Raw genomic sequence first — 12,979 nt, forward strand, 5'->3', positions numbered from 1 at the left:
ACCAAGCTAATGGATAGATATTGGTCCAAAATTTTTATGGAGTATTGTTAACATGTATATGTGAATATTGGTTGAGGATTTTTGCATGATTAAAGGTTTTGATGAAATATTTTCTTTGATTTAGAAACTTAGAAATTGGAAGAAGAAAATCAGTTTCTGTTTTGAGAAAGTTTAACTCTTTGGTGGTCTAAACCTATTCTAATGACTTTAATAATTTTATTGGAGGATCCTAAGCATCTTATATACATATTATATTATTATTTTGAAGATATTTGATGTTAGTTTCAAAGATATGAAATTTTATGCAAAGAGATATTCAGAAAAGCCAAAGTGTGGATATTCTTGGCTAAATTTATGTTTTGGTTAATTTCTAACCATGTGATCTTGAATTAGAAGCTTATATATGTTTTAGGACATCTTTTTAAACCATGTGATGGTTTGGTTTGAAGATCATATATTTATAAGTCATAGATCAAGAGATTTATCAAAACTAGTTGAGGAAAAAGTTTCTGTTTTTGGACTAAGTGTAAAACCAAAAACTCCAAATGTTATTTTGTGATTTTGGTGACTTTAGTTTGATGATTCAAAGCATGGTTGATGTTAGGATGATATTATGAATATGTTAGAAGTAAGATTTGATTTTTGAAATTCTTGGAGATGTTTTGATTTAAGGTCAAAACTTGTGATTCAAATGCTTGGATCTTTTTACAAAAAAGTTTGGTGTTAATTATTAGCTTTTTCTAAATGGAGGTTTTAATTATGGTTTTGAACTTAGGATTGGAAGATGTTTGTTGTAAAATTTTGGTTTAAGCAGGAGTTTTGAAGTTGGAAGGAATTGCAACAAAAATCAAGGGAAATGGCCTATGGATGTTTTGGCCATAGTGTGTTTTCCATATTTGTGTTTTATTTTAAATTTTTCTGAGTTGATATTTAAGTTTTGGACAAAATTTATATTTCTCATGTAAATTTTGAAAACTTTTGGAATTAGTATGGAAAATCCTTAAGTTATGGGTAAAACGGTCATTTTCCCACATGTAGAGAGTAAAATGAAAATTTTACTCTTTAAGTTAGTATTTTCCATATTTCAAATTATTAGTGATTTAGTTCTAACTTTTAGAATCACTAATTACAGTTCCTCGTGGTCGCACTTGAAGTTTTATAAGAAACGTGGAGATTGAGGTAAGTTAGCTTTGAACTTACTAGCAGTCTACTATGTATGTGTGCTAAGTAAAGGAACTACAGTGTATGTATGTGTGTCATCATATATGTCATGCCATGCCAAGTTATCACGTAATTGTCTATTATACAGAATTTATTCTGTCATGTATTACTGTACCTTACAAGTACATCATGCTAAGTATGCCATCTATTACATGTGTGGCGCCCCCAAATCCCCACGCACGGACACGGGGAAATCGAGACGTCCGGATGGTGACAACCCGGGTCACCACCCTAACAACGGGTGCCAAGTGTGTGCAAAGGCAACATATGTGCACGAAGAAACACGCAGCGGATAACGAAAGTGATATAACTAAGTACCAGAATTTTTTTTCTTAACGTAATACAAGCTGTTTAAAACATACATAAATAAAATATTACATAACACAAATATAGTTTTAAACCAAATTATAAAGCCTAACATCAGCAACCCGGCGGAGCCGCATCCACTGGCTCAGCCTCCTCCTCCTCATCCTCAAAACCTGCACCAAAAGCTACGGAACCAAAAATGGTTCCGCAGGTAAGTAAAACCCAAACACCACCAGATAAAAACGCATAGAACTCAAACAACATGCATGAAGTGATGCCAATGCGCAAAACCCATAAAACATAATTTTCCACACACGCCAAAAATCCCATTTGGCCCAAAAACACATCTTTTCCAAAAACCACGCCAAAAGTCACATTTGGCCTCTATAACCGTCTCAAACCAAAAACCACTTTTATCTGTATGCACCATGACCTCCCCTAGGGGTCATCCGCACACCCTGGCTCCAGTGCCACACCGCATAGTACCACTACGCATGTGACACCTAACGAGCGATGCCCAGTTCCACGCCCCGCGTGTTCGTAGCCAAGCATCCTCTAGCCCTCACCAGCGAAGGGCCACGGAGTCGGTGCGTAGAGCGATGCCCGGTTCCGCACCCGGCGTGTTCGTAGCCAAGCAACCCCTAGCCCCCGCTCCCGTTGTCGCCCGGCGACAACCTAGGGGACATCACTCAGTTTATTCCGCTCCCAAGTGACCAGAGGAGCTCTACCGAGATAATACCCCATCCCGGCTTGGGGTCGTGATACACACGCACCCGTAAGTCCACTTACGCCAATACACAGGCTTTTCACACATGAAACAAAACACACGTGCATGCACCATATAAATGCAATATCAATGCACAAAAATAACCAACCAACATAAATCAATCAAACAAGCAACTCCGTCCTCCATCCATCCGACCCCCGAACTCCTCGGACTCAGTCCGGAATCAACCAACCAGCAGATAAAATTATTGAATGAGCAATATATTTTTAAATCTGAAAATAGGGTTTGAAAAATACTTACAGCGCTATATGGTATTTTTAGAAAGCTTGCGGCGTTGCAAACAGCAGAAGGAAAGCAACGTAACAGTGAAAATTCACTGTGGCCGTGGGTTCTAAAATACCCACTTTTTGAACGGGGACAAACCAAGGCTCAGGATTGATAGGGAATGGTCTTGAGATATTTATGAAGCTAAGGGAAATGAGTTTTGGCCGTGGGTGGTGGTGGAAATGGTGGTCGAAGGCCAAAAAGGGGCTGAACGGAGTTGAGCTCGTGGGAGCTGCTCCGGCAACGAATCGAGGCCGGAAATAGGTGTTTTAGGTTGGCAAGAGGTAGGGGAAGATGCTGTGAAAAGATGGTGGCCGGAGGTGGTGCGACGGCGCCGAAAACGGTGAAAAACCGTATGGCTTGGAGGAGCTCGTGGTGGCTAACGGTGGCTCGGATGGAGGTGAAACTTGGTGGGGATGTTCACCGGTGAGAGGGAAAGAAAACTGGGTGGGTGGTGTAGGCCACGCCACGGACGAACGGCGGTTCTGGGCTGCGAAAGCAACCGGCGACAGGGGCAAAAACAGAGCAGGTGCAGCGACTTCCGGCGGCTCTCAAAGGCTAACGGCTAGTCCGATGGCTCTGAAAATTGGTGGGGATGATCTCTGGTGAAAGGGGAAGAGAATGGTGGTGGCGGTGCACTAAACGGTGGCCGGACGATGGAGAACTGTCCGGTCAAAGTGGCGGCGACGGGAATGAGAAAAAGGGGCAGCTGTGCGTACGTGGGAGAGGAGGAAAACGGGAAGAGAAAGAAGAAGAAAAGAAAGAAGAAAAGAAAGAAAAGAAGAAAAGAAAAGGAAAAAGGGAAAAAGAAAAAGAAAAGAATAGAAATGAGGTACAATCCTCACCCCTGGAGTCCAACAACTGATCCAATGAAAATAAGTTTAAAAGCAATAAAACTAAGAAAATATTTTAAACACAACGTAAAGCTAAAATATAATAATTAACTAGTAAAAACAAACTATTTAATTTTAAATCCAAAGACAAGCTAAAATAAATTAAACAGCAATTTAAATTCAACAGCAATTAAAATCCAATTCAAATCCGATAATTTAAAATAAAAGAACTATTATATTAATTAAATTAAAATATTCCTTTAGTGAAAATACACGTAAAAAATGGGGTGTCACAACATGTATGTCAAGTCATGTAATATTCACTGTTGCAAGTATGTCATGTTAAATATGTTGTCTATTATATGTTGTCTATTATATGTTGCAAGTTGGTCATGTATTTCAAGTTATGTTCAAGTCACGTTATGTTACGTCATGGCTTCAGTCATTTCGTATTCCAGTCACGTTTCATCTTGATTACTTATGTATGGGGTCACAGCAATTGTGGCGCATACACTACGTGAGACACAGCAATTGTGACACGTAGAATACATAGGGCCACAACAACTGTGGAGTATGTATTTAAGCAGTTAAAGAATAAGTTTCCGTAGAATACATGGGGCCACAACAACTGTGGAGTATGTATTTACACGTAGAATACATGGGGCCACAACAACTGTAGAGTATGTATTTTTCATGTTAAGTCAAGTTTGTGTAGAATACATGGGGCCAAAACAACTGTGGAGTATGTATTTACACGTAGAATACATGGGGTCACAACAACTGTGGAGTATGTATTTTTTATGTTAATTCAAGTTTCAAAGCAAGTTCATGCTAAGCCAAGTTTCAGATCAAGTTCATGTGAAGTCAAGTTCAGTTCATGTTTCAATTTAAGTTATGTCAATTATGCTATGTTGTACGCCAAGTTATGCTTTAATTACTTATGAATTTGATTATGCATTTATGCTTTTACTGTCATCCATGCATTATTAGCTTGTGTGGAAGTTTTTTGTTAACTTACTAAGATTTATAATCAAATCTCACTTTGGTAGTCCCAACTACCATTCCCCCCAAATGGTAGATCTTGTTACAAGACCTGAAGGAGAATCATGAGCTGATCAACTAGACACAGTTGACTAAGCGACGGTGCGACATAAATGTTAATATAGTAATTAACGTAAATTACTACTTGTATGATTGAGTTGCATCTCTAGTACTTTTTGGATCATAACCATTTTGGACTAGTGTTGTGATCTTAGTTGTTCAATGGATTTTTATGTATGAAGTATGTTTTAAGCATTTGGGATATTTTCAATTTGGTGCATAGTATTGCTAAAAAAAAAATTTATCCGCTGCGATTATTGCATATTGTTAGATGCATGTTAGGAATATTGCATCTTATATGTCATGAACGGGGGCAGTTAACCTTGTGTTGCATGTCTCGACGCTTCAAATGTCCATCCAATCCCAAACGGAATTTGGGGGCGTCACAGCCTCAGCTTTTCAGCTGTGCATGAAGGCTAATGGTGACATGAGAGGGGCTAAGATTGGAAGGGTGAGGTCGCCAGTTGGAGGGGAAGAGATTGGGCTTGGTGGTGTCACTCACAGACAACACACAGCGGCACTCTGGGCGGACAACAAATCTGATGGGAGAAGGGGAGGGGAAAGAAGCAGAGGAAAATAAGGATAAAAATAAAAGAGAACAAGGAAAAGAAAAAGAGGGAAAAAGTAAAAAGGAAAAATAAAAGATGAGGGAAAGAAATGAGGTCCAGTCCTCACAACTTGGATCATAAAATTGATCCAATGAAAATAATTTCAAAATAGTAAGTTGAATAAAAATAATTTAAACGTAGCGACTAGCTAAAATAAATTAATAATAAAAAGATCACAATACAATAAATTTTAATGCCTAAAAATAAACTAATTTAAATTAAAGAGCAATTTAAATACAAACAATAATTAATATTAAGAAAGGACATAAAAATAAATTTCACAACTTAAAATCATAAAAATAAACTAATGAGGAATACGCTAAATTTAAAACAAGAGAACTAGTTTTTCAATTAAATAAAATAATCCTTGAATTAAAATATACTAAAATATGGGGTATCACGACATTCACCTCTAACTTTTGAATCTTCCAACAACACTTCATCCACTACCAGTGACTTCTCCTGCTCTGATAGTGAGAGCCTCTAACACGTACATGTCTTCAATGTTGTCTTCCATTAGGGAAGAAACATCAAGAAAATAAACAAAGGAATAGAACCTATACTACAACAGGGAGGAGAACCTCGATAAGGGCAAAGCTCTTGAGAGGGCTAATTAGTCTAATTTGATGTTGGTTTTTAATTGGATAGATTTAGTACATTTAATGTGTTGACTATGATAAATTATACGGAATGATGAGTTGGGTTGACTAGAGAAGCTTGTATTGAATGTGCGGTATGTTATGAAGCTTGAAAAGCTTTGTGAATGTGTGGTGCAGGTGTACAAATTGTATGAGTAGATTTCATGTATTGGATGTGTTGGTTTGGATTGCAAGGTGTGGATAGTATGCTTTTGGATAGATTTATATTATGTGTTGTTTCGGAGTTTTGTCATGCTATTTATGAAGCCAATGGACTGTGTAGTGAGCTTAAATTGATTTAAAGGGAGGGTTGGATAGAAATGTACTTATTACATATGCTATATATGAGTGAAGCTTGTAAAAACTAATGAGTGCTTTAAATGAATTGTATGTTGATCTTATGTGATAAAGAGGGTAGGGTATATGTGTAATTTGATTGATTACACGTATTGGATAGCTTATAGCCTTGAATGTATCATGTAGGGATAGGACTTGAAAGAACAAGTGGATACTTAAATGAATTGTATGTTGATCTTAGGTGATAAAGGAGCATGGTACAAGTCTGTGTTGGTAGATACACTTATTTTGGATTGTGTTATATGTGGGTATGAGAGGAAGTAAATGGGAACTTGAGTTGATGTTGGATTGTGTATGTATGGAGGAAGAGTATTGTTTGAGGAATTGTATCATATTGTAGTTTGGATTTCATGGTGAAATGGGATTAAGTTGTAGGTTTGTTGAGTAATGCTTTGGAGATTAAGAGAAGCATAGGAGCTCACTTTATTAGTTAAAAATGAAGTTAGGATTTTAAGTTCATAGTTTAAACTTAGAATTTGTAAAAATAGTTATGCTTTAAGGATTGAATGATGACTTGTACGAGTGAAATGAAATGGCTATTATGAATACCTACAGGTGTAAGTTTGTACAACTAGGAAGGTCATGAAGTAGCACATGAATAAATAGTTAATGAAGATTATTTGGACAACTAGTCTAAGTGGAGAAAGTTTAAGGAAAGAACCAATTGGAGGTTAAGGCTATGTGGAAGAGAATCATTGAGTTACGAGTAGTTTTATTATGCAAGTTCTAAGTTTAATGTTCTTATGTAAATGGAACAGAAATGACATTAAAGTTATGTATGCATGTAAGTTGTCATTTGACACGCACATGAATGGACTAAAAAATAGTATGGAGTCGAGGTAATTATTATTTTCATACTTTTTTCTATAGTTTTTTGAGTTTTATGAAAATGAAAATGAAATTTTTTTTCTTTAGAAATCTGAAATGTTCTCTTTGTGCAATGAAAGAAAAGGAAAATATTTTCCTAGAAATGAAATGATGTTTTATGAAAGTCTACTAAGGTACTAATGTTTAAAAGTATATGTATATAATGTTCTTCTTTGGTAGCCCTTTTTTATGCATTCCAAAACTAGTTATATGTAGAGGTGTAATCAATCTATTTCGATCTGATTTTGGACATATTTAATAACCGAACCGATATAATCCAAGTTTGAGATTTGAAGAACCGATACCGCACTGGTTACACTCCTAAATCGGTATTTTTAATTTTACCAGTTCTAATCCAGTTTTCCAATATATTATATAGTATATATAATATAGTACTATATTATAGTATATAATAATAAAGTGATAATATATTATAGTACATTATAATTGTATTATAGACTATAGTGATATATTATAATATTTAATATATGGATATATTATAGTATATTATAATATATAGTGATATAGTATTAGTATAACTATTGATACAATAGACTACAATGATATAGGATTTTAAAATTTAATATTATATTAATTAATAATTTATCATATAATACATAATTATTTTACATATAATTAGATATCTTATATATAATATAAAAAATCATATAAAAACTATTTTATACAATATAAAAAATTAAAATATATATACGATTCAGTCGAGTGTTAGAAAAATGAAAACTGGAACCGAACCGATTTTGTCTAGTTTTGAGAAACATGAAACTGATACTAGACCAAACCAAAGCTTATACTGGACCCAATCCACTGGTTTGGTCTGGTTAACGCTTAGTCTAGTTTACCAGCTTTCTTTCACCCCCAGTTGTATGTAGGTGAAAGGATGTTAGATGTAGTACTTATGGTCTTTATGTTCCAAAAAATGAAATGATGTTGTTTGTTCTTAAATTATGCTTTATGAAATGAAATGGACTAGTGAATGAAATGAATGAAAAGGAAATGATTGAAAGGAAAGAAAAGGAATCAATGCTTTAATGTATGAAATTATATAATAGCCGTGACTGAATGAATGATGGTATCAAAGGAGGTGCAAATTGCAATATCGGATAACTAGTATTGGTAGTGCACCTGATGCTATCCTCTGACTGAGGGATTCCCAACCCACAACCACTGGAGGAATCGGGCCCAAAAGACTGCTGACCCCAATGCACGGGGCATAACGGTGTGTACCGGCCAGAGAAAAAGTGGTAAGAGTAATTAGATGTATGAAACATTTTAGTTCTTTATGAAGGAATGTACAAGATGATAAATGTTTTACGAGGAATGAAAATAGTTTTAAAGAAAAACCCCACTTTGTAATTTTTTAAAGAAATAAAATATTTGATGTAAATTATCTAGATGAATAATAAATGCATGAATGAAAACCTATGATAGTATATTTTTACGTGTGCCCCGCCTAGGAATGAAATGAGAATGAAGCATTAAGACAAACACGGCCTAAGGAAAAGTTGACAAAAGCCTGGCAACTTTTAAGAAATGTATGAAATCACATTTTATAAAAGGATTTTGTAATTCGATTAAATGAATTATGTTGCACACTTTATTTTAATTTACAAAGCAAGTCTCAAATTTTAACTATAAATCCTTTTTATCATGGGAAGAAAATGAAAAGTTTTAAAAAATTCAGTAATTCTGATCTCGTTTTTTAAAACTATTTTTCAAAGTCCCACCATAAGGATGGATGTTACAAAAATATTAAAAAAATTACAAAATGTATGAAGAACTGGAGGCATAAAATGTTGTAACATCATCTTCTACATCTTTTGAAGCCTTTCTTTGCGCTAAATTTGTAATCACATCTCCATGGTGGATCTTCAAATTTTATCTATTTATTTTGTTGACAAGACTTCTACAATAAGTAGCAAAATTAAATTGACAATATAATAGATAGGAAAATGGAATGGAATTAATATAATAAAATATAGGTGTGTAACTAGTCTAGTTCGATCTAGTTTTAGGCATATTTTATAATCGGACCGATATATATCAGTTTTGAGACTTAAAGAACTTATATTAGACCGATTCACCCCTGATGTGACGCCCCCAACTCCCACGTATGGACACGTGGAAATCGAGATAATGACAATACGGGTCATGCATCCCATTGCTAAGTGCTAATTGTGTGTACATGCAACACGTGTATAACAAAACTAACATAGCGGTTCATAAAAAGTCATTCAACTAATTACTAGAATCTTAAATACAGATTTAAAATCCATCTCGCTTAAACACAAGCGTACGAAAAATATTACAAATAACCAGTAAAAATATAATACAAACCAAAAGTAATAATCAAAAGCAAGAAATTAATCACAACCCACGAGTGATTCCTGATCACTCCTCAAGCGGAGCCGCATCCTCAAGCTCAAGCCTCTTCGTCATCTACATCAAAATCTGCGGTACCATCTTTGGTACCACAGATAAGTACTTATCCAAACACCTACAAGATAAAAATACATTAAATTCAACAATATGCATGAACAGAATGCCATATGCATGAGATCAAAAAATGATCTTTTTCCAAAAATAAACATTTTTCCAACACACGCTAAAAAATTTCATTTCTGGCCCAACATTTCCATTAAAAATATTTCCACGTCATTATCCCATATAATGACCCACAATATTACCATTAAAATATTTACTCGCCATTATCACAGGATAATGGCCCAAAATAAGAAATCCATCATTTTTCTAGAAAATGATCCACGAAAATCCACTTATAAATTCTTGCAATGTTCCCAGAAAATGGCCCACAAATATCATTTAACCAAAACTCATCATTTTCTCAGAAAATGACCCATATCTAATATCAAAGCTAGTTTCCAATTTATTGTATGCACCATGATCTCCCCTAGGGATCATCTGCACACTTTGGCATCTATGTCACACCGCAGGTAATGACTACACATGTGACATCTACACCAGCGATACCCAGTTCCGCGCCCAGTTCGTACCATGACTAGGCATCCTTTAGTCCCCGCCAGCCGAGGAACCACAGAGTCGGCCGATAGCATTACCGTATCATTCGATCAGATTGTCACCCACCAACAACCCAGGGGATGTCACTCAGTATTTTTCGCTCCCGAATGACCAGAGGAGCTCTGACTCAGTCTCAAATGTGCTTCCAAGCGTAAAAGTGTCAAGTTGTATCAAGGATAAGTGTGATGACCCGCTTTTGCGTGTATTTTCACTGAATGATTGTTTTTATTTTAATTAATATTAGTTTATTTATTTTAATTTATTGCGTTTTAAAATTGGTTTTTAATTTATTTGATGTTGTGTTTTATTTATTTTAGTCGTTTTACGGTTTTTAATCTCGTTTCGGCGGATTTGTTTTGTTTTCCCGGAGTGAGGATTGGACCTCATCTCTTTCCTACATCTCTTTTTTTTCCCTTTTTTCCTTTTTCCTTTTTCTCTTTTCTTTTTCTTCTTTCTTTTTCTTTTTCTTTTTCTTTTTCTTTTTCTTTTTTTTTCTTTCTTTTCTTTTCCTTCTTCTTCCTTCCTCCCGCATCGACCCCGTCTCTCTCTCTCTCCTCTCCCACGCCATTGCAGCTCAATCCCTCGACTCATCGCCGTCCGGCTGCCGTGCGGCACACCGCCCCCACCGGTCAAACCCCCTCCCTCCGGCGCACCTCCCCACCAAATCCCAGCCCCATCCGGCCAGCCGTTTGGCCGGAAAACGCCATCAAAGCCCCTACGGTTTTTGCCCCAATCCGCCGCCGTCGCTCCACCTCCGGCCACCATTTCTTCACCACTTCATCACCGGTCCCTTGCCATCCTAACCCACCCATTTTTGGCCTCCAATAGTCACCGGAACAGCTCCCACGAGCTAGCTTTCGATTTTGCAAAATCCGGCCATCAACCTCCATTTCCGCCGCCACCCACGGCCAACCACCACTTCCAATAGCTTCATAATCATCCCTAGACCATTCCCTATCAATCCCAAGCCCTGGTTTGTCCCCGTTCAAAAGTGGGTATTTTACAACCTACGGCCACAGTGAATTTTCACTGTTACGTTGCTTTTTCTCCGCCATTTGCAACGCCGCAAGCTTTCTAAAAATACCATATAGCGCTGTAAGTATTTTCCAAACCCTATTTTCATATTTAAATATATATTGCTCGTTCAATAATTTTATCTGCTGGTTGGTTGATTCCGGATTGAGTCCGAGGAGTTCGGGGGTCGGATGGGTTGTGGACGAAGTGTTTGGTTTTGTTGATTTATGTTGGTTGGTTATTTTTGTGCATTGATATAGCATTTACATGGTGCATGCACGTGTGTTTTTGTTTAATTGTGAAAAGCCTCTTGATGACTTGCAAAAATTTCATATTGCAGATTTTACAAGTTCGCTCGAGCGAAGGCTTTTGGCCGCTCGAGCGAATTCAAGCAGATTCAAACGCTCGACTGCCGCTCGATAAGGAGCTCGAGTGGGTTGCTGAAAAACAAAGATCGCTCGAGCGGAGACATTGGCCGCTCGAGCGAAATTAGGCAGAGTCGAACGCTCGACGTGCGCTCGATAGGATGCTCGAGCGAAATCAGACAGAGTCGAACGCTCGATGTGCGCTCGACACCCCGCTCGAAAGAACATCGTATTTTTACAGATTTTAGGTTTTCCGCCGTGACACCATATAAAAGCAATTTTTCACTCTAGGGTCGGGAGTTTTTGACTGGAGAACACTTCTTGGGAGAGAAAAACATAGCTAGAGGGATTCAAATCATCTATTTTTGGAGAGGGAATTCCAATTATTGCACGTACGTTGGAATCATACACGAGCACAGACGAGAGAAAAGCGTTGAATCGTTCCCTTGAGCTTTTGACGATGAGTTGAGGCTGCAAGGAGGATTTTTCAGTGTTTATTTTCTTCCCATCTTCTCAGAACAATTATGGTGAATTCGGTTATGTTGAATTCCATTTCTAGCATGAGCTAAATTTTCTTCATTCTAGGAAAACGATGTAACCTATTTCTGAACTATGCTTGATTGTCTATGCTAATTTAATGCAATTCTCTCTTTGTTTATCTGATTTATTCTGAATTTATTGCTTCTAATTAACTGGCCCTTGATTAGATGATAAGTAATCTTGTGATTTGCTATCGAAAGAGGGAATCATAGGGTAGATCTTGGATATTTCAGCATAGGTAAGTATAGAGATCGAAAGACTTGTATGAACCTATGTAGTAATTAAATCATTGGTCTTATTGCATTCTTGATTATTGAATTTGCATATTCTTGTGTGAATTGATAACCAAGAGTCAATTCCAAAAGAGGCTTTTGGATGAATTAGAGATTTGCTAATAGACAAAAGAGATTTAAATTAAATTAGCTGGATGAGAAAAGCATAGTGAAGAAATAGGTGAAATCGATTTCCTAGAAGTTTTCTTCCCATTAATTTGATCTTCGAACGTCAGTGTTATTTCCTTTGCACATTTTTCTTTGAGTTGATCTAGTTTAGATTGCAACTACAAAAATCTTAGTGATTCCTCTAGATAAAATCAAGTTTAGTATAATTTTGGTATTTGGCAAACGTAAGGTACTAATCCCTGAGGACGATACTCTTCTTATTACTTTACTATAAAACTACGATACTGTGCACTTGCAGTTTTGCACCGGTCAAGTTTTTGGCTCCGTTGCCGGGGATTGGTTTATTCTTATTCTTTTTGTCAATATCGATACAAAGTAATCTTGGTTTTAATTTAGAATTTTGTTTTAATTTGTTCTACAGGTGTGTTTCTGACATTGGATGAGCCGTGCTAGATCTCATGATATTATTCCTGTTGATCCGAAGATTGAAAGAACTCTTAGATCACTAAGAAGAAATAAGATACTAGCCATGGCTGAAGAAGATCGTGAGGTACTACCACGCACCTTGAAGGACTATGTATGGCCAGTTGTGAATGGAAATTACTCGAGCATAATGCATC

The sequence above is a fragment of the Carya illinoinensis genome, chromosome 4, assembly GCF_018687715.1.
Source record: "Carya illinoinensis cultivar Pawnee chromosome 4, C.illinoinensisPawnee_v1, whole genome shotgun sequence".
In the NCBI taxonomy this organism is placed as follows: domain Eukaryota; kingdom Viridiplantae; phylum Streptophyta; class Magnoliopsida; order Fagales; family Juglandaceae; genus Carya; species Carya illinoinensis.